General features: G+C 45.5%; 1 long non-coding RNA gene across 3 annotated transcripts in view; it reads left to right on the plus strand.

Moving 5' to 3' along the window:
- Positions 1–27,871, plus strand: part of LOC117796692 — a 123,567-nt gene that overhangs the window by 61,809 nt on the left and 33,887 nt on the right. The window contains exon 3 of one of the 3 annotated variants that reach the window (XR_004621319.1): positions 23,402–24,958. The exons of the other annotated variants lie outside the window; for them this stretch is intronic. This is a non-coding gene — a long non-coding RNA (uncharacterized LOC117796692). Of the gene's footprint in view, positions 1–23,401; positions 24,959–27,871 lie in introns of those variants that run through there. 3 annotated transcript variants of the gene reach the window in all.

The raw sequence follows: 27,871 nt of genomic DNA on the forward strand, positions 1-27,871 counted from the left end.
AGAGTGCAACTGAGACCCTGCACTCATAATAATCCAAGGTGCCAGAGATGAATAGTTACCTAGATAATTTGTCCTGTGTAGACTATGTTTGTTTTTCTGAAACATGTTTGGAGAATTAGAATAGCCATGTGATTGCTTCCGCAAGCCTCTCCTTTGGTCAAGTAGACATAATGCTATAGGTGTATCTTTTAGCCTAGGGTTTGACCTTTGACATCCTCCTAAAGGATGGTCATAACGCTGGAAAGATAAGCTAGTATGTTTTCTGGATTCAGTTAACAAATTGCCTTATTTGTGATCACTACTACTCTGGACAAGGGAGGCAAAAATGAGTAAGTCAAAGTCTCTACCTTCTAGGTACTTTGAGGTTGGTGGGAAGATAGACAAGTAAACCAGCACTTATAATACAGCATGATCAGAGCTGTGGTGGAGATGCACATAGCGTATGGAGATGAAAGGTAGATATCTAACTCGGACGCAAGGGTGTCATTTACTGGCCCAGGAAGCAGAAGGGATGAGTGGTTGTGCTAGCATAAGACTAAGGCTAGACACTAGAAAGTCTTTCTCAACTAGATTGCCAATCTTAATCTGTGCACTCATGCACTGAACGGTTGTACACACAAGTACTACCGAGGTGCTAGTCACGCGCTAGGTCACATTTGGAGATGAACAAGCCGGCAGGGAGCTTGAAGTCTAGGGTGGTGGACAGAAAAATAGGCATTTAAAATCCAGTATTATAAGGCCTGAGGTGGAAGCTGACACTTTCTCAATTAAAGCCAGTGGGAATGTTACACTGCCCAGAATGCTTAGAAGGGGAGAAACGAGGGCAGTTTCAATGACTTACCCTCTGGCTCCCTTCTAGTCTGTGAATAGGTTGATTCAAATTCCACTGTGCAGCTTATTTATCATCTGGAATCCCAGCAGCTGAAGGATCCGGAATATATCAAATTTCCTAGGTCTCTGCCTGGACACCCTTCCTAGTTCAGGAAGCAATTAGTCTGAGAGAGACAGAAGTGAGAGTGGAAGAGCAGAATATATATCCTTTTAAAATAATTTAGTAACAACCCTAGGTAAGTGACCAATAATTTATAGACTCTATTCTTTTTATAGAGATATTTCCTTGCTGCTCAACCAGAGAGCTTGCCGGGTTTAGAGGATTAATCTCTGACGTAGTAAATATGCTCAAATTGTAATTCAGTCGCAGGGATAAAGGGAACTTAGACTTGTCTTGTATAAGGGAGAAATATTAAATGGGTTTGTGGAGAAACCGCCATGGCAGTCCTTACTGTCTCTCGTACCTTAGCATTGAGAGTTTTTCAACTGCAAGTGGCCTGCCCTTGAGGTCCTCTAATCCAATGGCCTTATTTTACAGATGGGAAGACTAAGGCCTGGGGTACCTGAGACAGCAGCAGATCCAGGACTGGAATGCACATCTTTTGACTCACACCTCAAGATTTCTCATATTGCACCAGGCTACTACCTGTCACATTCAGACTCCGCTTTATTTGCAAGACTCCCCTGTCAGCCTACTTCCACTGAGTTCTTTTCTGTTCCCCTCTATTCTAGACCTCTTATCCATGCTACACCTTTTCTATCCTCTGAAATGTCCCTCACATGCATCCCCTCTTCAGGCTGGGATGCCTTCACTTTTCTCTCCCTTCCACCCCTTTCTTCTCCAGCCCAGCTGCATACTCCCTCCTCCAGGAAGCCTTCCCGAACCAACCTTTTCTGTCTTTCAGTGCTTCTTGGCTCTTTCTCTTTTCAGCCCAGTTGTTGGTTTGTACTTGCTGCTTTGTTGTTTTGTAAGCATTTTGGAGGAACTTTATAGATACTCATGTTCTGTCAACAAACTCAGATCAGGAGCTCCCTAATGGCAAGGTCTAGAACGCATAGCGGGGGATCTTCTATTGTTGCCTGATGACAGCTGGGATTGGGCAGTCTGAGAAAGTTAAATCACTTCTGTATTTGGGAAGAGGGAAGAAGATGGGACTGACTTCCAGGTCGGTGGGTATGCTAGAGACGGGAAGGTAGTTGGAATGATGTCTTAAGGTTGTTTCCAGTCCTGGGATTCTGTAGCCTTGTGCACCAACTTGGATATACCAGAGCCTTCGCCTGATGCTGTTACCAGTTCCGTGGCCTGTGTTAAATAACAAGGCATCCTGCACAGCTAGTAGGTGGCAAATTGGTGTGTCCACTGCATCTATGAAGAACAAAAAAAGCTTGGTGGAAGGAACGTGCCATGTGGAACATATTGTTATCTGGAGCACCTGGCTGCCCAGTGGATGACCTCAGTTGACGCCTGGAGGTCTCTACCTCAGGGAAGGGAGGCCCTGAGAGCCATTTTGACCCAAGTTCAAATTCTCTAGAACAAACAAGCTGATCCCTTGCTCCAAGGCCCAGTCAAAGAGGCTCCAGTGTGTTTATTGACTCTTGCGATGCCCTGCCCTGGAGAACAAACAAACAGCTCAACCTGACTCATTCCCTCCACCACTGTACCCAGTTCTGTTGCTGGGCTCTGCCAGGAAAGATTCCCTCAGACCCTTTGGAAATAAGAGAGCCGGTGCTTATGGGTCTCTGGTCATATATTCCTACTTTTCTTTCCCATAGAAAGCGAATCCTCCCTGGAAGTACAGGAGGCTATCTGTAACTGCAGATGCGCTTGGCTTGGGCTCTCTCTCTCCATGGCTTGAGGCAAATCGGCTTGCTTCATGGATTCATTCATTCTACAAATATTTGTTGAATGCCTACTATGTATGAGGCTCTCTCTCCTCATGATGGGGGCTTGCTAGCTCTTGCTGTGGAGAACGCTGGTGGTTTTTTCCCTCTGACTAAATTATTCCAAAGTCCCCTTTCCTAGCATTTTGTTGTAATAGCAGTGGTAGATAATCCTAGTGACACCTTTTCTCTTCTTTTCCACCATTGGAGGAACTTGGTTTCTGAACCCTAACCATCTCCTTTCATTAAGCTTTGGCGGAGTCGTTTCTACCTCTTGTGATATTCTCTCTTGCTTTTCATCGAAACCTACTTCACATTTTCCTCCACAGAAAAGGAGACCATCTTATGCTCACATCTCTGCTCAGCTCATCGCCTCTCTTCTTTAGAAGAGACCCGACTCAGACCCTCCCCACTGTTGTGTTTCCTAAACTGTGTAATTCTCAGAATGTACGTGTCCCACATGATGTTAATAGGTGTTTCTTAAAAATGACCACATGATCAGCTCAGTTTGGGAGACATGGGACTAGACAAGCTGAAATCTTAAACTGCAGGACTTCTCAGAAACTTCAACATATTAATATTCATTTTGAATCTCCAAGAGGGGACATGATATGTGTTATCATTAGACCACAGAACCCCTTTTAAAGAAAAACCTCTTAACAGTTTTGGGGACATTAGCATTTCCTGAAATTAAGTTTGGGAAATGCTTAAGTTGCGGAAGGAATATTGGACTAGGAGACAAGAACCTGGAATTGCTTCCTTCTCTGCCACTCACTTTTCTAGGTGACTCTGGGCAAGTCACTTCACTTCTCTGGACCTCCATTCTTTTACCTGGAAAACGAGGGGCCTAAATTAAATTCTCCCCCAATCTTCTAGCTCTGACATTATAGAATTTTTTTCTTTTTTTATCCCTTTCTTTCTTTCTTTCTTTTTTTTTTCCAATAAGGCTTTATTTATTTACTTGAGAGAGAGAGAGCATGAGAGCGTGCGACTTGGGGAGGGGCAGAGGGAGAGAGGGAGAATCTCAACAGACTCCCCACTGAGCACAGAGCCAGACATGGGCTCCATCCCATGACCCTGAGATCATGTCCTGAGCCAAAATCAAGAGTCAGTTCCTTAACTGACTGAGGCACCCAGGTGCCCCCCGTTTCTTTCTTAATGTTTGTCCCTACTGTCAGTCTGAGAATCCCTAGGTGGATATAATATCTCTTTTTCTCTGTATATCTTCCTGAAACACCCAAGTGTATCTTCCTGAAACACCCAAGACAGGGCCCATCTAAATATAGAGTGGAGATAGAATGAAAATACCCAACAGTGTCAGCACTGTGCAAAGGCAGCCACAGGTAGGCTCAGTATTCTAAGAATCAGAAACTTAAAATCTAAGATAGATATCTTGACGTACTCATAAAGGACATACAAATAATAGAATAAAACATAGAATAAAAATAGAATAAAACCAATAAGTAACTGGAGACAGCTGGAATAAATGCATTTTAGGCATTACAGGAAGGGAAAGCTCTTTGTGGAAAGAAAACATATTGTTCCATGTGCTGCTGAATGTCTTAAGGGAAAGATCTGAGAAGCTCCTTGGAAGAAAGAAGCGGTGATGAAGAGAGGAAAGAGAGGATGTTCTTTGCTGGTGGGGTAGGTGAGGAGAGGGGGAGTATCCCTGGTCCATGAGGCACCCTCCTTGGCTGAAAATTCAGAGAATGGAGGAAGTATGATGCAGCAGACCAGACCAGATACTAGACGTCAAGGAGGGGAAATAGGAGCTTTTTCTGGAGCACCTGGGAAAGTAGGTCAACATATTTTACTCCCAGTGATCTGTGGTGAAGTTGAAATCCCTGGATGTTTGAACAAGACACACACATACGTGGTTGGCTCTGGAGACAGACAGATTCTCTAGTGGGTGGCCCAAACCTTGTGCCTTCTCTTGCATTGGGTCTGGTGGGCGAAAGCCCTAGATTAAGTTCATGCCTCTGGGCACTGTCATTTAGAGAAGATAAGAGCGATGAGCAGAGACGCTTATCTTTATAGCTGTTCTTATTTGATTTATATTCTGTTTGTTTGTGCGTCTGTACACACCTGTCTGTGTGTATGAATGTGTGTTTATGTGAGTGTATACTTGCACATGTATGTGGAAATGTGACCATGTTTCATATGTGTATATGGGCTTGCAAAGCGCTTATATGTCTAGGACTTTGTTGTAAAAGGGTGAGGCTTAATTGTGTGTGCGTAAAATGGTGTGTACACTGCACGTGCATATGGTTGGTGGTCTGTTTTATCTACGTGAGGGTTATGTTCACCTATCTATTGTATGTGTCAGTGTTTATATGTGCTAACAGGTCTATATGTTGGGCTGTATCTATTTGAGTTATTTACTTTTATATTTCTTTGCCTTTTATATTTCTTTGTTTCATTAATTCACTAAATATTTATGGAGAGCCCACTGTGTGTGGGGTACATGTCTGTGTATGCGTATGGGGGTGTCTACATTTGTATACACGTATGGAAAGTACGCATGCGCTTATGAATATGTCAACATGCTTATGAAATGTCTGTATGTATCTTGATTTTTTCATCTGTGTAATTTTGAGATCTTGCTTGGCATTTTATCGGAAGCCTGCCCAAGTCTTTTTGGAAAAAACAGGAGTTAACTAACTAGATTCAGTGGAAGCATCTAATGTGGGTGTGTGCAAGTGGAGCAAAATCATGCTCTGCTCTTGATCCATCTGCGATCCCCTCCTTTGTGGCATCTCACCCTAGACACCCCTTTGTGCCTATGGAACTTGGAAAAGGACCTGAAACACCCTACATGTTAGCCTGTCTCCCTTCCTGGGCTGTCCACCCAGGAAGAAGGGCTGGGAGATAGCCCTAGCTGTTCGAGACGATTTTTCTTTTCTTTTGCCTCTTCCTGGCTTCACCTTTTCTATCCCTCAACCTGTTCTAATCCCTCGAAAGACAGGCACAGGGTTTTCTTTTCCCCAGAGAAACCAGAGAGAGAGAGAGAGAGAGCAAAAGAGATTTTGCTCCAAGGGACTCTGCTCCCATTTTATGGGGTTTGTCAATAATGTTCCTTCATTAAGATAGCATCTCAGCAGAATGAAAGAGGCCTCTGCCCTTCATGAAAAGAGTTGTTTTCTCTTGGGGGGTGTGTGAGGGGGGCATTAAATAAACCTGTTTTTTAAAAAAGTACCTCTGGAGCAAGGAAATGTGTTATTATTTTAATTGTCTCATGCTAATTATACTTATTACTATAATAACCATTTTGTTGTAACAAATGATGTAATCCTCTTTATTTCTGTCGCTGCCAGAGGCGAGTGGTGTGTGTCTAGCAAGAGGGTACTGGGGAGTGTTTTTGGTGGGGAGGTGCAGTCCATCCGGTGGAGGGAGCTTGTGCTGCTGAATGGCTTTGCTACCCCGGGGGTGGGGGATGCAAGGCAGAAGGGAGGCAGATTGTTTTACTCCCCAGTCTTGCTTCTCTCTGGAACTTCTCCTTTTAGGCCCTTTCCTGTAAGTATTTAATCATTCAGGCAGACCTTCATTTATTCATTCAACAAACATTTACTTAGTACCTGCTATGTTCCATATGTTAGAGGCAGCTGTAGTGATATGAAGTAAATAGGATAGGATCTTTACTGCTGAGAAGCACACAGTCTAGTGGTGGAGACTGATATACAATAATTATTTTGAATGCACCAGGATAGGTGAGACACAGGGAGGTCTATTTAAAGTGCTATGAGAAGGTGTGTGGAAGTCATGCTTTATTCTACATATGGCAGCCTGAAAAGCTGGCTTTTTTGGAGAAATACTAGAAATTTGCAGCACAGGGAAGGGGAGCTGGTCATGCCATAGAGAGGGAACTATTAACGACATGAAGGCATGAGAAAGCCTGTTTGCTTTGTGATGTTAATACCAATCGCAGTAGCAGCTAATATCACGTCCTATCATGCATTGTTCTAGGCACTTGGATGTGTTGATTCACTTACTCTTCACAACACTGTGATGTCGTACTGTCATGAAGATTAGACTGAATTAGTAGATGGAGGGACGCCTGGGTGGCTCAGTCAGTTAAGCATCTGCCTTTGGCTCAGGTCATGATCCCAGGGTCCTGGGATTGAGTCCCGAGTTGGGCTCCCTGCTCGGCAGGGAGTCTGCTTCTCTCTCTCTCTCTACCCCTTTCCCCCTGCTCGTGCTCTCTTTCTCAAATAAATAAATAAAATCTTTAAAAAAATAAATTGAATTAGTAGATGAAAAGCACTCAGAACAGTACTCGATATGGACTCATATTAACTATTTTTTTTTATTATTTCATTAACAGATGCAAAACCTGAGGCTCAGGTTGAGTAACTTGTCCCATTTCACATGTACACTGAGCGAGAAGGCTTGGATTTGAAGCCTGGTTCTGAACAGAGCCCCAGTTTTTTATCCACTCTTGTAATTAAGGGTGCATACTAGGGACAAGTAATAATTTGTAATGAGACTGCCAAATAATTTGGGGCTAAAGTGTGAATGGCCTTGTGTACCATTAGAGGTTCCTGAACAGAGATCAGGTCTGTGTTTTAGAAAGATCATTCCAGAAACTGGGACCCTGTGGACAGGTGGCATCTAAGATGGCTAGTTCTCACTCTTGATGTGTTCAGCTCAGCAGCTGGTACGGCCAGCGTGAGCTGCATGAGTGCCTTAGCTGACTATCTGTGAGACACGGAAGGAAGATGGGTTGGGGAAGACTACCAGGTTAACAAGATCTACGGAGAGGGCCAAACCAAGTTTCAAACGCCCGATAAGGGATTGTTTGAATGGGCCGTAGTAATGTAATGTCATAGGCCTTTACTTCCGACGGTGTTAGTAGGTACTTCAGGCCTTCTCTATTTTTGGGCTGAGGCCTTGTCTGTCTTGTTTACCACTCTGTTTCTAGTACTCAGCAGAGGGCCTGCCAGTGGGATATGTTAATAAAGCCATCATATGAGTGACCATTCATTCTTCCTGGGGCTCTAGGTACCCCAAGCTTGGCCTAATGCTCCCACAATTGACATTTTTCATTAGCAATCAAAGAGGTTGTCCCTCTTGTTATCAGGGCCCTTCTCTAGGTCCCACCACACACACAGACTTATAATCTTCTTTTCTGTCCCCACCTACTAACTTAAGTGCAGCCAGTTCCCCTTAGCAGAATTTGAGGAGTGCATCAAAGGGAATAGTAGTGGGGTGCCTGGGTGGCTCAGTCAGTTAAGCAACTGACTCTTGATTTCAACTCAGGTCATGTTCTCAGGGTCATGTGATGGAGCCCTGCATAGGAACCTGCTTAAGATTCTCTCTCTCCCTCTGCCCCTCCCCCGCACTGTGCATGCCCATGCATGTGTGTCTGTGTGCACTCTCTCTCTCTCTAAAAAGAAAATAAATAAATAAAAAATTAAGGGGCGCCTGGTGGCTCAGTCAGTTAAGTGTCTGCCTTCGGCTCAGGTCATGATCCTGGGGTCCTGGGATTGAGTCCCATATCGGGCTCCCAACTCAGTGGGGAATCTGCTTCTCCTTCTCCTTCTGCCTCTCTCCCCAGCTTGTACTCTCTCTCAAAATAAATAAATAAAATCTTTTTTTTTTTTAAGATTTTATTTATTTATTTGACAGAGACAGAGACAGCCAGCGAGAGAGGGAACACAAGCAAGGGGAGTGGGAGAGGAAGAAGCAGGCTCCCAGTGAAACGGAGAGCCTGATGTGGGGCTTGATCTCAGGACCCTGGAATCATGCCCTGGGCCGAAGGCAGACGCTTAACGACTGAGCCACCCAGGTGCCCCTAAATAAAATCTTTTTAAAAAATTAAAAAGAAAAAAAGAAACAAAAGGGACTAGTGATAATGGTTAACATTTATGCATGCTTGCCAGATGCCAGGTACAATCCTGTGCACTTGACGTGTGTTAAGTAAGGTCTCATGATACCTGTATGAGGAGATACTATCATGGTCTCAACTTTACAGGTAAGGAAACTGAGCTATGAAGAAGTCAAATAACTTGCCCAAGGTCGCGTGGCTTTTAAGTAGCAGAGCCACATCCGATACACCCGTGCCTCTTAAACTTAAAGAAGAGGGTTTCGTTAAAATGTACATTCTGATTCGGTAAAGCTGTGGTGGGGTCCAAAATTCTGCCTTTTTTTTTTTAAGATTTTATTTATTTATTTGTCAGAGAGAGAGAGAGCACAAGCAGGGGGAGCAGCAGGCAGAGGGAGAAGCAGGCTCCCTGAGGGAGTCCGATGCAGGACTCAATCCCAGGACCCTGGGATCACCACCTGAGCCGAAGGCAGATGCCTAACTGACTGAGCCACCCAGGCATCCACTTTTGCCCCCCTTTTTGAAAGTAATTTATTTATTGGAGAGAGTGAGAGAAGGCAAGTGGGGGGAAGAGCAGAGGGAGGGGGAGAGAGAGAATCTCAAGCAGACTCCCTGTTAAACTCAGAGCCCAACATGGGGCTTGATCCCATAACCCTGAGGTCATAACCTGAGCCAAAATCAAGAGTCACACACTCAACCCACTGAACCACCCAGGCACCCCTAAAATTATGTACTTTTATTCTTTTATTTTTTTTAATATCTATTTATTTTAGAGAGAGAGTGTGGGAAGGAGCAGAGGGAGATGGAGAGAGAGAATCTCAAGGAGACTCCCTGCCGCGCACAGAGCCCAATGTGGGGCTGGATCTCATGACCCTGAGATCATGACCTGAGCTGAAACCAAGAGTTGGATGCTTAACCGACTGCACCCCCCAGGGCCCCCAAATTCTGCACTTGGCATAAGCTCCCAGCTGGTGCTCATGCTGCTGGCCCGTGTACCACGTTAAGTAATAAGGCTCTACACCTTGTTTACTACCACTCCAGATCAACCATTCTCTGACTCATGTTGTCACGAATTGTCAGAGTTATTTCTTGAACAGACAGACATCTGCGGAAAATAATTCTATGAACCACGGGAGTTACCTTCCTTCTGGGAGAAGAGAGGGGAGCTGGCACTTGGATATTGTATTGACACATCGTTGTGCTCCTCGTGCGAAGAGCTGAGTATGAGCAAGGGGCAGGCAGCTCTAGACTCCCTGTGTTATGAGCCCTGCCTACTGCAGGCTCTGAGCATGCCCTGGTTGATGGCCACCACTGGAGGCAACTCTGCTCCCATTCCACCGAGGTCACTAATTGAATTAGACCTAGGTATTCTGGGGGAAAGTGTCCTAGCCTAGGGGCTTCTGCTGTCGTCTGTCAAATGTGCCTCTGGAAGTCCCCAAGCTCAGATGTCTGGAATTCTTTGTTAGCTCCTTCCAAAGAAACAAGTTAATAGGAGAAGGCAGGAAGGCAGGAGCAAAGCTTCATGAAAAGAGTAGATCAATACATTTATTAACAAGTATTTATTGAAGCCCTGATATTAAAAATGCAATGATTTTATCCTAGCCCTCAGGCCTAAAATAGTGTTGTCAACTCCCATCTAATATCTTTTCCTAATCAAGGCTGCCTTCTCTGTTTCCCAACCAGATGTAATCCCCAAGACAATTTGAAAGCAGAGATACTTTTGTGGAAGATTTTTAAAAAATTTTGTATTAAGAAGTCCAAAGAAATTATTGACTTTTTCTACCGACTTGGTGAGGGCTGAGTCACAGCTCTGCTGCCTCAGCCAGGTACCTGGGAGCTGACTGTAGCCAGGAGCGGGGAGCTGAACCGCTATGGTCCCTTCTTTTTGTTTTTGTTTTTTTTTTTAAAGATTTTTTATTTATTTATTCGACAGAGATAGAGACAGCCAGCGAGAGAGGGAACACAAGCAGGGGGAGTGGGAGAGGAAGAAGCAGGCTCATAGCGGAGGAGCCTGATGTGGGGCTCGATCCCATAACGCCAGGATCACGCCCTGAGCCGAAGGCAGACGCTTAACCGCTGTGCCACCCAGGCGCCCCTCTATGGTCCCTTCTGATTCTCTGATTTCATTCCAGTCAGGCCTGGAGACCTCTGGTACTCAAGTGAAGTGGTTGAGACCTTCACGGGCAATTATAGCTCCCAGACAGCTTGGGTTTACTCTTAGAAAAGCTTAGGCAGTTCAACTCTTGGAGAGATGGAACTCCTACTGGGGGAAGCAGAGACTTGAATGTTATGGGATTTCTTTCAAGGTTTCCATTTCTTCCTATCCCCATGGCTGTCCTTATAGTCTAGAACAACACCAGCCTTCTTCACTTTTCCTGTTTAAATAAAAATTTCAAACTAGGTTATTAATTCATTCAACAAACACTTGAAAGTGCCTGTTATGAGTAACACATTGGGCTAGCTGCCCAATGGAATATAAAAAAAAGAATGAATGACAGATAATCGTTGTCTTTAAAAGCAGCCTGATGGAATAATAATTGTGAGCTGGAGTGTGTACCATGAGAGAGGCACAGACAAAATCCCGTGGGGTCTGAAAAAGAGAGAGCAAATAAAATGTGTGTGAAAGGCATTTTTTAAACTGTGAGTTCTCCATACATGTATGTTTTTAATTTCCTAAAGCAAGTAAAACAGAACAAGATTAGGAATCAGGAGGCCTGGCCCCAGTCCAGAGGTTGGCAAACTATGACTCAAGGCCTGTTTTTGGATAACCCTCAAGCTCAGAATGGTTTTTTATGTTTTTTTACATTTTTTTTTAAAGATTTTATTTATTTATGTGACAGAGACAGCCAGCGAGAGAGGGAACACAAGCAGGGGGAGTGGGAGAGGAAGAAGCAGGCTCATAGCGTTGGAGACCGATGTGGGATTCGATCCCGGAACGCCAGGATCACGCCCTGAGCCGAAGGCAGATGCTTAACAACTGCGCTACCCAGGCGCCCCTGTTTTTTTACATTTTTAAAAGGTTATGTTAAAACAAAACAAAACAAAAGCCACACCAAGAAGAATGTGCAATAGAGACCACGGGCAGCTTGCAAAACCTCAAATATTTACAGTTTGGTCCTTTACAGAAAAAGCTTGCCAACCCCCTTCAACTAGACCGAATTTTACCCTTACTGTATGAACTATGCACAAGCCTGCCAAGGAGTTGGAGTTCCTCTTGTAAGTAACAGGGCAACTATTCATTAAGTGAAAAGGTGGCTGGATTTGGTGGCAGTAGGAGGGTGAAATGGAATAGGAAAGCATTTAATATCCCAATCTAGGGGTGCCTGGATGGCTCAGTCGGTGGAGGATGTGACTTTTGATGTTGGGGTTGTAAGTTTGAGCCCCACGTTGTGTGTAGAGATTACTTAAAAAATAAAAATCTTTTTTTTTTTTAAGATTCTATTTATTTATTTGACAGAGAGAGAGAGACAGCCAGCAAGAGAGGGAACACAAGCAGGGGGAGTGGGAGAGGAAGAAGCAGGCTCATAGCAGAGGAGCCTGATGTGGGGCTCGATCCCAGAACCACGCCCTGAGCCGAAGGCAGATGCTTAACGACTGCGCCACCCAGGCGCCCCTAAAAAATAAAAATCTTAAAATAAAATCCCAATCTACCATCTAGAACCCAGTGGGGGATGCAGATTTGGGAGTAATCAGCACACACCCAGTCATCGAAAATTGAGTGGATGAAATCACCTGAGCAGAAGACCCAGGATGGAAACTTGGGAGTGCCTACTTGGGGGGGGGGGATGGAGAATGAGAGCGGAGGGAAGGAGCCTGAGAAGTGATCCAAGCTGTAGGAGGAGAACAAGAGGTGAAGAGTATGGTAGACAGAGTGGGTTGTCAACAGTGTGGAATGCCAAGGGAGGTAAAGGGGAGGGAAGAATGGGAAGAAGCCATTGCATAGGTCACTGGCGACCCTGTGAAGACAGTTTCAGCAGAGAAGTAGAGTTGGGGGTGGGTCGTGTCTCTCAGGATGGTGGTGGTGGAGGGAAGGGTGGAGGTCAGCTGGCAGGAAGAGGAGCAGCAGAAGCAGGGGCAGCCATTTTGTCCACCACGCAGGGGTGTGTGAGGATTAAAGTAAATAATGTGTGGAAAAATGCTTCTAAAACTGTAAAATAAAAGACATTGTGTCATTATAAACTGAAGTACCTTCCAGTTCTAAATTCTATGAAACGATTTCTCAGAGTTTATAGGTTAGAGCCAAAGACTTATCTATTCCCTGTTATCAAGTCTAAACTTTCCATTCTTCAAGACCCTGCTAGCAGCCAACTCTGATCATCGTCTCCCTAGTGTTTGACTTCCCAGTATGGAATTATCCGTCTCAACCAGCAAATCTATTGGTCATCTTCCCCGAAAATCTTATTTTCCTTCACTACCGAGCCTTCGCCCAGGCCATCTGCCTTGCTTTAAGGTTTAAGAATTGCTTGCTTTAAGGGGTTGACAGATTTAGCAAATAAAAATGTGGGATGCTAATTAAATTTGAATTCCAGATAAACAAATAATGGTTATTTATTTATTTATTTATTTGAGAGAGAGAGACAGAGGGGGAGGGAGAGAGAGAAACAACAGATAATTGTTAGTCCATGTCTCATGCGTTATCTGAGCAAGAGCCTCCTGTATTTTATTTGGGAATGCTGTTTCTTCTACTCTCTTAGTTTATCCGTATGTGTCTCTTTCTTTAGAACTCACCTCAAGGCTCATGACGATTGGCATGATAATTTAATCCAAAGAATACAGACTTTTGCAGATAAACAGATTTGGATTCAAACCCTATCCCTCTACTCACATGTCATCTGAACTTGATTAAATCTCTTCATTTCTCTGAATCTGTAAATGATCTTGCAAAGCATTTGTAAGGATTACAGTAAACAATGTTTTGTTTGTTTGCTTGGGACTTATGTGGGAATTTAAACCTCCCCAGTCCCACAGGTGATTTCTGTGCTCTGCGTGCCCTCTCTGCTTAGATACCCCACTTGCACCTCCTTCACTTGTACACCTGCCTGAGTTTTCAGCCTGGGTCAGAGTCTTGTTTTTCTCATCAACCAGGGGATGATCTGGATCATTCCTTATAGCACCTATGGTAGGGATCTATCCACAGGGAGCCTCAGGATAGGGACGGACTGCTGGGCTCCCATGTGTGTTTTTTCTCTGGATTCCTTGGAAGGAGCTCAGGATCAAGTGCTCAGGGAGCTCAAGGGTGCGTGTTCCAGCCCACATTCTCTTGCTACTGCCATGTTAGCTCTGTGCAGGTTTCCTGAGTGGGTTGCTGGTAAAGAAGGACGTGGCGAGTTCTTTGGGGTTAGGGGTGGGGAATGGGGGGAGCCAGAGTAATTGTTATTATTAATGTTCTTCTCTGTGACTCAGATCAATTATAAATACTGAGATTCATAAGAATCCTAGTGATGGGATACAGGTAGAAAGGTGAAGGCCTTCCATGGATTTTCTCTTTAACTCCCAAACTCTCAGCCAGAGGACATAACTTCTTTTGCCCAGTTGGCCTTCCCTGCCTACACGCAATACCCCCAAGTGGCAGGTGGGAGGTAGAGTCTGGTGACCCTGCTTCCTCTTGCCTGAAGCTCACCCACAACCATCCCTATTGTAATGCCTACCCCCTCCCTCACCCTAGCTGTGGGGAGAATGGGTAAAAGGCCTGGTTAGCTAGATCTCCCAGCTCTGATTTTTTTTTTTTAAAGATTTTATTAATTCATTCAACAGAGATAGAGACAGCCAGCGAGAGAGGGAACACAAGCAGGGGGAGTGGGAGAGGAAGAAGCAGGCTCACAGCGGAGGAGCCTGATGTGGGGCTCGATCCCATAACGCCGGGATCACGCCCTGAGCGGAAGGCAGACGCTTAACCGCTGTGCCACCCAGGCGCCCCATCCCAGCTCTGATTTTTATCTCAAGCCTGGAACCTCCCTCAGAAACACTCCCTCCCCTCCAAAAAAAAAACCCCCCCCAAAAAACCCTACACCTGACAAAACTCGGTAATGGAAGGTGTTTTCTCCCCCTTCCCTTTTCTGGTTCCCTGGAGCTTATTTCACTCGAAGGGAACTGAACGCAAGTTGATGTATTTTTAAATGGCTTTGATTTTATCACCTTGCTTAATGATTTGGCAAGTTATTTATTAGATGGGGAGCTTCCCAGAGGGGCCTGGCCCATTAACGTATAAATAATGTGGCAAATAGTTCAATAGCGCCGTAAAAAAAGTGATTTAGAAATAAATTGACCTCTGTTTGTTACATGTAAACGAAGGCCCAGGGTCATAATGTATTTCGTGCCCTTAAGCTGGGTTGGTGGGGTTGGGGTGGGAAAGGATGAGTAGGGGGCTAGGGCACACAGTGGGGAGATTTTTTTGGCACAGCTCTTTTTTCTCTGCCACGTTGAGGGTGTGGCGGATGTGATATGGGCTGTCTGTGGTGCGTCTGTAGCAAAGTGCAGAGAGACCTACCGTCTGGGGCAGCAACGCAGTTGGTAGGGATGGGGGGTGTGGTGTGAGGTGGGGGTTTCCTTCTGGACAAAAATCCCTGTCTGTACTTTCATTGTACTTTCAGAAGTTAATTAACATTTAACCCAGGTATGTGGAAAGAGAAGTTGATGGTTTGAAATACGGGAGCTGTCTTGGTGCATTTGGGTCACCGTAGCAAGCACATTTGATGGGGTTCTGTGTCGTTCATCTCTCCCTAGTACAATGTGCAGCACATAGTAGGTAGTCAGTAAATGTTTATTAAACACATACCCACAAATCTCCAGTGATTGCTGCAGGGAAAGAACAGCACAGATAATTTCTAAACTAGAGGTGGGGAAAAATGGATACAATAGATAGCATTTATTGAGAGCGTGGTATGCACTAGGCATTTTGTTAATTACTTCACATATGTAACGGAATTAAATCTTCTTAGTGTTAAAATTGTGAAATGACACATATTCATAAGACTGTATAAAGAATGTATATGCATTTTGATGAATAATGTGGCATATAGAAATGCCCGTGTAACCACCATTTATTTAAAAAAGAACTTTGCCAGCACCCCAGAAGCTCCCTTGGTGTCCCTTTTTGATCACAATCCTGTCCCTTCCCCAAAGTATCCTGTATTTTGTAATTAACTAATTAATTGTAATATTAATTTTCTGATTTTTCATTATGGTTTTAGTACCGGTGTATGCATCCTTGATATCACTTTGCTTTTTTTTGAATCTTATATAAATATACTCAAACTGTGTATTCTTTTGTGTCTCACATTTTTTACTCAGCATGTTATTTGTAAGAATCATCTGTGTTGCTTGTCACTGCAGTTTGCTCATTTTCACTGCTCTGCATGTTTTATGGTATGAATATACCCTAACCTATCCCTTGTACTGTTGACGGACATCTGCAGCCTTTCCATTTTGTATCAGTTGAAAACAATGCTACTCCGAACATTCTTAAACAGGTACCCACGTTTTTTAGGGTCTATACCTAGTAGTGGAATTTCTGGGTTATAGGGTATGTGAATCTTCAACTTTACTTGGAAAACCAAATGTTTTCCAAAGTAGTTTTATCAGCTTTCACTCTAACCAGAGTATCTGAGAGTTCCCATTGTTCTAGCATTCTTGCCAAACTCTTAGTAGCCTTAAAATTTTCCAATTTAATCTTTATAATATCATATCAGATTGGAATTATTATGATTCCCATTTTATAGATGATTAAACAGAGTATCAGGGCATTTAAGCAACTTGCTCAAAGATGTGTAACTGGTAAATGGCAGAGCCGGTATTTGAATTTGAACTTGACTCCATAACCCAGCTTTTTGGGTTTTTTAAAAGATTTAATTTATTTATTTGACAGAGAGAGAGACAGCCAGCGAGAGAGGGAACACAAGCAGGGGGAGTGGGAGAGGAAGAAGCAGGCTCCCAGCGGAGGAGCCTGATGTGGGTCTTGATCCCAGAATGCCGGGATCACGCCCTGAGCCGAAGGCAGACGCCTAACGACTTCACCACCCAGGCGCCCCCATAACCCAGCTTTTAATCTCTATATTTACAGTTTGTCTTGATAATGAAAACTTGATAGATTTTGGATAAATTACATAGCAAAAATTTTCTGCACACTTAACTTTGTTAAACAATTGAAAATTTTTTTTGTTATGTATTGAATGGACTGTCCCTCTCTACGCGTATTACCAATTTGCGCAGTGGGAAGGGTGGCTTGTTTCATACTTGGGGTGGGGGAAGAATTAAGGCTAAATATTTAATCTCTAATATTTGTCAGAGAGTATCTGACATGGAGTTGGCTGTAGGACGTCTAGACGAAGCTTCTAGAGAATACCCCGACCACTCCTTTCTATAGGTGGGTGAACTATCTGTCAAGACCTTGGGGGAGGGACCCCACCCAGGAGCCAGAAAGTCCTCTTTTCATGCTGTTTCAACTCATTCCCTCCAGTTCATTCTTCCAAAGAGAACCCTTAATATATGATCAAAGGCCCCTTTCTGGTTTCAGGGTATCATGTTGGCTGGGCAGAGTTTCCAATAGAGTCAGGGCTTTAGCGTGTCTTTCATCCCAAGAGCTCAAAGCCTCCCACGGACATTAACCCATTAATCACCAAACTGCTCTGTGAAGTTGAGAACTAGTCAGTGGCAGCCTCCCCCGCTTCCCAGGTAGAGAAACTGAGTCCATGACTTGTCCAGAACTGCCCAGGGAGTCAGGGTGGAGCCAGGAAAGGAACCTAGGTGTCCAGGGAGACCATCTCCTCTATCGTCAGTGAATCAGGGCTCCGGTTTTCTGCACATTCAGCAGAAAAAAGGACTCGCTAGTGAATGGTGAAAGTTGAGGCCGGTGTTACAGGACATCAGAATCCTGGGATCACTGAAGAAGACAGCCTAGCCCTCAGAGACACGCATTCCTCAAGACCAGGTCCAGGGTCGTTTACTTTTGTATCGTTGTACCTGGTAGACTATACCCAGTACATAGGTGGCCCTTAATAACTATTTGCTGAATGAGCGTTTGATGAGCAAGTGGCAGGATGCCTGAATTTGTCTCATCTGGGCCTCCTCCCCGCTCCTGATTTTTCCTTCTAACAAGAACATCTTTGGGAAGGGGCAGGGGCATGAGGAATTGAACCTTCAGCCCAACGTCTCTGAGTGACATGTGATCCTAGGTAGAACAGTGGGGAAAGAAGCCTTAGGTCCACAGGCTGGGAATGGAAGAGAGAAGGGGTGGCGGGAGTTCCTGAGACTCACTCATACTTTGCCTAAGAAGATCTACAAATGAAACTCAATTTTAAACTTATTTCAAAAATTCTGTGAGTTCCTGTCCCTCACCTGCCAGCGTAGTCATCTAGGACAGACACCTTTGCCAATTACAGCCTTTGTCCATTTCATAGCAAACAGCAGAGCCCTGGACCTCATGACCAGATAAGAATATGAATTTGTTTTCTCCAAGTCCTCATCATTTGGTGACACTCTCAGTGGATTCCTGTTGAGGGGAAGCAGTGAACATATATCACTTTAAAGTATGTTGCTCTCAGTGTGCTCAGAGATCACAAAATCATAGACTCTTTTAGGACTAGAGGATATCCCTGAGGTCATGGCTTATGCATCCCTGTGTTTTAGTAGAAGATGCCTAACTCGGTTATGGGGTGGACTGGGGGAGAGTTACTTGTTTAGAATGTTTGTGTATGTAACACTCCTTCGTGTATCTCTACACATGACTACGTGTGTATATGCAAATCGATGTACCTGTTATTTGTAGGAATCTCTATGAGTGAATGTGTCAGGAGTGAGCAAGTCCATATTTGTGCAGGCTGCTTTGCTCCCTTTGTGAGAGCCAAATGTAGCTTTTCTCCGTCTGTGGACCCTCCTTTCCCTCACCCCCCGCAAGTGCTAGTTGGCAGCTCCTGAGGAATCTTGAGGCTGGAGTTGAGGATATTTGCTCCTAACTCTTCTCCTGATGTGTCTGTATTTCAGCCACCCATCTGATCCCATCCCCGTCCCTAGAAGGGCTCCCCGCTGCCTGCATTTATCTCCCTGTTTTATGATGTCATTTAATTAGCTCGCACATGGTGGTTTTATGGGACAAACACGGCCTTGTTTGCCTTATAACTGGATTTCACAGCTCTGTGGGGACAGGTCAGGAAATTTCATGCCCATGGTGTGTGTTTAGGAATACTGGATCTTTAGGAACCTAGGAATTTTGGAAATGGTCTGACTTGGGCCTCTATCTTCCAAAAACCAGAAAATAGTCACCTCTTACTTCTCTACTTTCCCATCCCATAGCATGTGAATCACCTTGCTGGGGGAAGTGGGAAGGCTGTGCCAACCATTAGGGGTGAGGGGATACCAATTCTCTCGCTGTCCTGAATCTCTGTTGCTCATGTGACTGTTATACTTCTTTTGGCCCATAGATAGAGTGGCCACTCATAGGGTAGTTAGTTCTAAGCCTCCTGAACATTGAGTCTCAGGGAAGGAGATGCAGATATTGTAGGGCATATGCTAAAATAGGGCCTGTGAGCTCAGGTCCCCAAATGAGAAATATGGAGAGAATCTTACTCCTTCAACAGAGACTTGTGGGCCTAGTGAGACAATTAGGGTGTTGATCAAGCAGGGTTCAACCAGATGCTAATTAGGGAATTGGGACTACTGTTTATACAGATTTATACTGGGAATGCAATGGGTGTTTTCGTTTGTGGTTGCCTTTTTTTTTTTTTTTAAGATTTTATTTATTTATTTGAGAGAGGGTGAGGGGAGCATGGAACCAGACATGGGGCTCAGTCCTCCAACCCTGAGATCATGACCCGAGCTGAAATCAAGTGTTGGGGCACCTAATCGATGGATCTACCCAGGTGCCCCTGTGGTGGTTGTTTTGTTAGCTGGTTCGGTCAGGAAGACCTGGGAAAATATAAGAATGAGCTATTTGGAACCATTCTAGAAAGAGGAGTTTCATCTGATTTTCCTATATCTCCAGTGAAGGAGACCCTGCCCTCTGCTGCCCTGTGTGACAACTTTTGTGGAAGCAGCTTTCCTTCTCCTGTAGCCCACCTCACCAAAGTACCTATACTCGCACCCTTAGAAACGTCCATGAGCAATTTCTTGGTCCATATGCTCTTTCTTCCTCAGCATTAGACAGCACATATCTCTGGCTTAGTGTTGGTGAGTAACTAATTATGTGTATGTGAAATCTGCATGAGGGCAAGAGATGGGCTGGAGGACCCACGAGTATTTGTTCTCCTACTGCTCTCCTCACTGCTCTGCCCTGCAGGGATGAGATCCTCAACCTCAGGGCCCTCACTCCTGCCCTCTGTCCGTTCCTCACCCTCCCCTTACTCTGGCTCCCATCTTTCACGTCTCCCTCCTTGGCCTGTCTCTGCATATGACATCCTTTTGGGGACCTCCTTCTGAAACCCGTCAGTCTGTTTTCTCCAGGACCACTGGCAGAAATGCATAAGAAAAGTAGCCTGGAAACAGGTGAGCAGTGCGGGAAGCAGAAGGGAAACTGCAGCAAGTGTCAGCCTGGGGTCGGGAAGGATGTTAGCAGAGAGTAGCAATTGAGGGAAGAGCACCCTAAATTGTAACTGTAAGTGGAAATAAAGGAATTTTAATCTCAGATACAGAGGCTCATTTGAATTTCTTAATATGTTATAAGTTGGATACTCTAAACCTCATTCCTTTTCTGGAATAGTCTGGATCTAGTTCTGCTTAGATGCCAAAGATTAGACCAGGTGATTCCCAAACTCTCAGAGGAAGGAAAGACTCAATCTCTGTGTTTCCAGAATCTACCTTGTTGGGATTTTCTTCAGAAATTTTAGCCTAAGTCCCTCCTGATGCTGCTTGCAACACCTCGCAAGTCTGGTGATGAATACAGTTAGTTCATCCTGACTGTCCCGTCCTCCCTGGGAGCTTGTGACAGCACATCTCACTGAAAAACCATTAGGTTCCGAAAGCGTTGGGACTGGCCCTGGCACGCCTTTGCCCTTCTGTGCTGTCCTATCTCCAGATGACTTCAGAGAATGTGAGGGTGGTGTTCACTGGGTGCTCCCGCCTCCCCTTCTCTTTCCTCTCAATCGCCAATATATTTTCTCTGACAGTTTGCACAGATAGTTAAGATACCGTGTAATTACTGTTGCATTTGAAAGCCAAACATGATTTATATCTGACAAGCTCAGTCATCTTTGGGATGACTTGGTGTGTGTGTGTTTGTGTGTGTGTGTGTGTGTGTGTGTGTGTGTGTGTGTGTGTGTGTGTACATATGTTGGTTATGTCTTTTTGTGGGATCAGAGTAGGTATTGGACCCTCTGCCTCTCTCCCCCACTCAGTTACCTTCCCTTACGGAGTCAAGAAGCTGGAGTATATAGAGCACTGGAGGGAGAGGCAGCGTCCCTATTCTTGGGAGACCCTCGGTGGGATGGGACTGATGTGATACCCAGGACAACAACACACACACGGACATAGGGGGTGAGGCCAGTGATGGAGGCTGGAGAGACACTACTGGAAGCAAAATGGGTGACTTATTGACAAAGAAGTTCTTTCTGGAGGAGCTGTGGGAGGGGCATTTGGAAAAGGTGGATAAGCACTGAAGAGAAAGGAAAGGGGGGTGCCTTTGATGAGAGGGAAAAAAAAAAGAACTTGAAGCTAGAAGGAGAGAACTTTGAAGGGAAGGAGGCAGCTTTGCCTAGCTAGAAGGACATGTCTGAATGAGGGAGTCACAGGGAAGGGGAGGGTGGGGAGGAGGGGGGTGCGAGTGGGGGGGGTCACTGGTGATACTGCATCAAACTACTGTCGGGAGGCATTTGGGTAGTGCCTTTGAAATCCCAGATCGGAGGTGGGGTCCTGAGGTGGGTTTCCCTGCAGTGGGGGACTGGGCTTGAAGACAGCAGGAGTTATAGCCGCCAGGGAGGACAGCCAACATGAGTGGGGCTGCAAGACTGGAGACCAGGGCTTTCCTGAATATTGCTTCTGAGCTTTGTGACGGGGGAGAGGGTAACTGCTGCTTTTCCATTTCCCTTCGAATTTCAGTGGGAGAGCTTAAAGTTGGACAAGAGAAAGGACTGTAGAATTTCCTAAAGCAAAATGTACCACTGCATCGTTTCTGTGCCCTAGAAGAGGTTCGGGCCTTGAGGAGGGTGCCTGGCTTGAAGGCAGAAAGATGCACAGGGGTAGGGCTCATCTTCAGCCCCTGGGGTAGAGTGGGAGTGGGGGTGGTTGGTGTTCTTAAGTTTTGCTCTTGGCGTCTCTGGCTCAGGCTTCTGTCAGTACAGACCTGCATCCCGGCCCCGCCCCAACTGCTGATTATACCCCTTGGGATGCATCATTGCTAGGAAAGCAGATGTGCCAGATGTGACATGTTTGAAAGAAAAAAAAATCCCTTACCTCTGAGCCTTGGGGAGAGCTGCTAATCACCGTCTTGCCACTGCTCGTGGGGAGGGCAGGGCTGAGGTGGGGTTGGTGCCGGCTTCATATTCTCCTGCTCCACTGCAGGAGGGTCTCTAAGCACCTATGGAGCCAGATGTGGGAGAAGGAGGCTTGGGAGAGGAGGAAGAGAAACTAAGGCCTATATTAAATGGCAAAGATTTTGGTTGCACAGTAGTGGTTGGGCTGCCAGCAAGTTTATTGTTCTGGGGTTGAGCAATTTATGTAAGGAGGTGCTGGTGTGTGTGTGTGTGTGTTTCTAGGAATTCAACCCAATGGTATCATCTCAGTTTAGCTAGCAACTTCTCCAGGAGGACCCCCATGACTTCCTGAGAGGCTTCCTTCCTGTTCCACACCCTCCTACTCAGTCTTTCCTAGTTTTATTCTCTTCCTGTCCTCAGAAACTGAGCTCAGAACTTGCAGTGTGTCTTGTCCTTTGCCTGAGGGGAGCCTCCTGAGCCTTGCTGACAGATGTCTCAGTCTTGGGAAGCCCCAGCATGCTTTGCTTAGTGCCTCTCCGCCCAGACGGCGCCCGAGGTACCCAGATGTCAGGGCCCCCGTGCTTCAGCTCTTCCCCTGGCCATTTCCTGAGGCTGTTGGGATAGAGGAGCAATTCCTTTGATAAGACTAGGAGGGGCTTAGGAAAAGAAATACAAGAAAGACTCTTGAGTGTACTAGAAAGTTCTAAGTCTGAGGTCAAGGTAAAGTCACACAGTACTGCACAATGCCTAGGGAATGGACATAATGGTTCTATGGTATCTACAATGCTTAGGAATGTAGTTGACTCCAAAAAAAATCTCTGCTCAGATTCCTAGGAGGTGATTCTTGATTACATCTTTCCTTAAGTGTTGACATTTCCTATTTTCTAAACTAGATTATAACTCTTCTAATCTGACTCCAAAGAAAGCGGACCCACCACCAAGACATCTAGGCTAACGCTAGGACTTTGATGCGTGTAAATTATTAGAGTTCTGTCATCTCTACCGACTAAAAGTCCACTGACTAACCCAAACCCCAAAGCAGCTCTGTCCCTAACACTACCCTTTATCCTGATCCTGAAAGGAAGTCTAATTCAGTCCCAGTTCTAACCCTGCTTCCCCACGACCACCACCCGCCCCCCTCATTGCATAGAATGATTTGAGGGGAGGAGGGGCTGGGGAGAACAGGGCAGATGAGGAATGCCTCTGGGGAGAAGGAGGAGGAGGAGATCCAGCCAGAGCGACCTGGAGGAGCCAGTGTGGTATCTGGGAGCCTGGGGCATGATCCCTGTACTTGCCAAGCTGTGAGTCACGACATCATTCTCCATGGCATTTTGTTGGGGGTGTGTCTGGGCTGGCAGCTGGTAAACAGGCTTGCTTAGAATGAGGTGCTTCCCCTCTGCCCCTCTCCCTAATTTTGGGACAAGAGAGAAGTCTTCTGTCCTGAGGGTCCTTCTTCCCTTTTTTCTTTTAGGTTTCACAAGACTCAAGCAAAGCAAGAGGAAAAACTTGGCACTTTGTCATTAGTTGCAAGGAGATCACGGAGAGACTAAATTACTGAGAATGCAGAGTCCAGAAGCTTCCAAATGTGAGGTGGCCTATCCAGCTCCCTGAGCGTCATCCCCGTCAGGGACTCAGAGTTGCTCCATTTTGCCCTGTGCCCTCTCATCACCGGGCTCATGCTCTACCCTGCTTCCCTCCCACGGTAGTTATTGCCCAAATCCAGATAGGCATCCGCTGTGGCAGGATAGAGATCTTTATGGAGGTAAACCTGTGCCTGTGGAGGAAATGACAGCTGGAAACACTTGAAACTTTTTCCTGAACCCGGTACCTCTCCCTGGCTAACTTTAGTCATGATGTATCAGTTTTCTGTCTACCTGACCTCTGCTCTTGAGAAGGGAGAGAAGGAGGAGGACACTAATGACTCTTTTCTGATGTTGAGAGACGATTGGGATTATTATTGTTTAGTCCTTGGGGAAGCCAGACAACCATCAGCCTGACTCTAAACATACGTAGTTCAGGACAGTTGCTGTCCTCAGGGCTCATGGAAGCTCTACTCCTCCCCCCTCTGCCCGCCTCTGCCTATCCTGCTGTAACCACTGTAGATAGGACTTGGGGGAGGGAGGGTGCCCGGTTCCTTGGTGTATTCTCTAGGACTCATTTTCATGCCTGGAGCAGAATTTACACTCCCCTCCCATCCCAGATTTATCTCCTGTCCCAGGCTCCTCCACGGGGTGTGGAGGCCAAAAGTCCTCTAAAACCAACTAGGAAGTGATGATGGCAGGACTTCTTAATGTATGGCATGTAATGAAAGACCTCTAAAGCTCCATTCTTTGAACAACATGCAAAACTCACTTCAACCAAGCCTAACTCTCAGGTGCAACCCACTTGGAAAAGACCAGTGTACCATTTTGCTGAGGATTTCAAAAATGCAGTATGATTTAGAAAAAAATCAAAATGTGTGAATCAAAAGGGGCTATGGGTCAGGGTTCCTGCCAGCTGCGTCCTTTTTCTTTCTCACAATGCTGAAATACGATAGTAATAATAATAATTAACATTTAAATGGTATTGTAGAGTTCCAGAGTGTTTTCATTTATCATCATACAATAACCTTGTATGCTTGGAATTCTGACTCCTGTTTTACAGACAAGGAATCAGAGTACTTACATGATTTCCTTAAGGCTATGGAACTGGTAAGCAACAGAGGTGGCATTTGATCAAAGTCTAGTGACTGTTGCAAGGAGGGCCGAAGATCCTGGTGTCCAACTATCACAGAAAGAGTTAGGTAACACTTTCTGAAGAATATCCAGGGTGGGGAATACAAAGTTTCTAATGAAATCACAAAAGCATTCCTAACTCATAGGTTCAGGATAAGTGGCCTTGGTGTGGGACCCCCAAAAAATGAGATATAAGAAACTAAATCTGGGGCGCCTGGGTGGCTCAGTCGTTAAGCGTCTGCCTTCGGCTCAGGGCATGATCCCAGGGTCCTGGAGTCAAGCCCTGCATCAGGCTTCTCCGCTGGGAGCCTGCTTCTTCCTCTCCCACTCCCCCTGCTTGTGTTCCCTCTCCCCCTGGCTGTCTCTCTGTCTGTCAAATAAATAAATAAAATCTTAAAAAAAACAAAACAAAATGAGAAACTAAATCTAACCCCAATGTCAAGACAATGCTAAGAAAACTGGGGAAGAAGTGCCATCATATGCAAGCTGATAATGTTTTATGGATGAAATTTTGGATGTTCTAATGAGTGTGATTTAGCAGTCGCCTCCAGAGACTACTCTGCCCAGGTCCCCACCTCTGGTGCCTACAGTCAACATGTGGTTGGATGCCCAGTTCTTAAAGACATCAGAGGAATAGGAGCCCATGGCAATTTGTGATACTCCTGCCTTTTATCTTAGCCTAATCTAAATCACTTTTGCTACTGTCCCACTAGTTCTGTTAGCGGGAGTGGGAGTAGGAGATATCCCTGGCTATCTAGCTCTATCAAGATTTTGCAAGCTGTCTAGAAGCTTTCAGTGCAATATCCACTTATGGGTTTATAAATACTTCATATTTTCAGGCTTCTTCAGCCTAAATAACACCAACTCCCTTGGCCTTTTCTTCTCACATACAGTTTTTGAATAATACAGGTTGTTCCAGGTCTTTCTGGGAGGGCAAGTCTTGGAGAATATGAAGCATTATTATTTCCTTCTGCTCTGATTTGGGCTGTCCTTGCCTTTACTTCCTTGTTATAAACACTTCCTAACAGGACTTCCCTCCTTAAGTTCTCTCCCTTATAACCATCCTAAACTCTGTTGAAAGATTTGTCTCCTTAAAACATGGTTCTAATCACGCCACGTTTCTGCTCTGTTCCACAGCTGCCTCACTGAGTACTTACGCATGTGTCAGGCAGTATTCTCCGTGCTCTATGCCCATCATCTAATTTAATCATGTCAACCCTGTATAGTAGAGACTTTTGCTTTCTCTGTTCAAAGATGAGGAGAGGCACAGAGTAGTTACAGAACTTGCCCAATGTCTCATGACTGGAAAGAGGCAGAGCTTAGGTTTAAACCCAGACCTTTGCAACCCAGAGTGCATGCTCTCCCAATACTGTCTGTATATTTTTCAAATGTATCTGTCATGTGTCCTGCTGTCAGGACCTGTGATTCCTGTCATATCAAGCACACTACTCTATTTAGTACTGTTCAATAAATGCTCACTGATGATTATGATGATGTGGAAAAAAAGCAGTTCTTGGTGAACAAGGGAGAATGGTGAAGGGAGAATTTTAATTGTGATTATCCAATTTACTAAGGAGAACTTGGACTTCTTGATCCCTGTGGACTTTGCTAACTCTATTTCAAGAACCCCAACTATGCGCAGAGCCCTCAGTTTGGTGGAGACATTGTCAAGGGACGAGACTTGGTTTCTGTCCTTCTTGGTTTCTGTCTCCCAGGCTAACGGAGCTCCCAGACAGGCATTTTTACTGACTTTGCATGACTGTCGCAGGTTTAGATACCACCCAACAGAGTCTGGAGGCTCTGTTTTGCCCAGTGGCAGAAGCACATAGATACTCTCCGGTAGCTCCAGGTGTCCTTCAATTGCATAGTCTGGCTGGGGCACAGAGAATTTGGCTCAGCTATGCTGTTTGCCTCCACCGTGTGGTCTCCGGTCTGCCACTCAGCAAGCTAAGGGGGTGCCAGAAATGATTTACCCCCGGAACAAGGAAAAGAGGCTGAGGGGACAGGAAGCAGCTCCTCACAGCCACAGGACAGCAGAACTGAAACTGCAGCCAAGGTCTCAAATGAACCCCCCTGAATGTGTTGGCCTCGTGGTGGGGGTTGGCGCTGGAGAGGTAACACTGGTTCCATGTCAGAATGACTCTAAACCCTGTGGGCCCCCCCACCCCCGCCGGGAGCCCTCACCCCCTGCACTTTGCTTAAGTGCCTGCCCTGAAGCAAGAGCTGAGATCTTAGGTTTTGGGGAAAGTGAGGTGCAGCGTCACCTGACAAATGGGTGGGTCTCCCCCCACCCAGTTTACGAGCCCAGGGTGGCTCCCTCTTAACACCCTCCCTCTCTTTATGGACCTGCTGCAATCTTTGATGTCTTCTTCTGGTGAAGTGATGCTGGGAGAGAGAGAAGCCAACCTCAGCCAAAGAGGCCCTGCCCACAGTAGTGCCCAGGCCAGGGAAGGAGCTCCAGGGGTGGGGGTCAGGGATTTAGCACGAGGAGCAGTTGATTGGACGAACTGACACTGGGTGTCCTTTTAGATCTGTGTCTCTTTAGAAAACATCAATGTTATATTCAGTCTCTTTCATGGTATTAGAAAGAACATGCTTGGGCTTTGGAGGGAGCCCCATGTGGTTCAAACCCTAGATCCTTCGCATTTGAGCTTTTTGACCTTGGGCAAGTTACTTAACCCTTTGAGCTTCAGTTTCCAAATCTGAATTGAGTAATAGACAATTCATCTCACAGGATGTCATGAGAACAGACTAAAGTGTGTACAGAAAGTGCCCAGTAGTTTCTCATATCCAAACTTGCTCCTCTAATTAAAAGATAAGCTCCTTGAGTGCAGGGATCTCACTGACGTACTCCCCTCCAGATCCCTCCCCCTTCCCCAGCACCACAGGTCTCTCTGCCCCTCCTCTGCTTGGGTGGAGAGACTTTTCACTCAAGCATCCCCCCTTTCCTCACAAATTCAAGAATCCCAGGATCTGCGCCAATCTTCTCTGTCATCTGCAGGCCCCCATCTCAGAAGCCACTTACCTGGAGAATCCTGTAAACAACCTCGTCTTCATGCTTGGCAGTTTTTCCTCTTCTCTGCCATGCTCCCTCTCTCCTCCATTAAAATGATTTTATTTGCTTTGCTCCTATTCTTATCCATCTATAATTTTTATTTTATAGCCACTCCATAATGGTCTGGGGCCATCCCTACTGAATCACCAACTGGTCTTACTTTAGGATTTAA

The sequence above is a fragment of the Ailuropoda melanoleuca genome, chromosome 16 (assembly GCF_002007445.2).
Source record: "Ailuropoda melanoleuca isolate Jingjing chromosome 16, ASM200744v2, whole genome shotgun sequence".
In the NCBI taxonomy this organism is placed as follows: domain Eukaryota; kingdom Metazoa; phylum Chordata; class Mammalia; order Carnivora; family Ursidae; genus Ailuropoda; species Ailuropoda melanoleuca.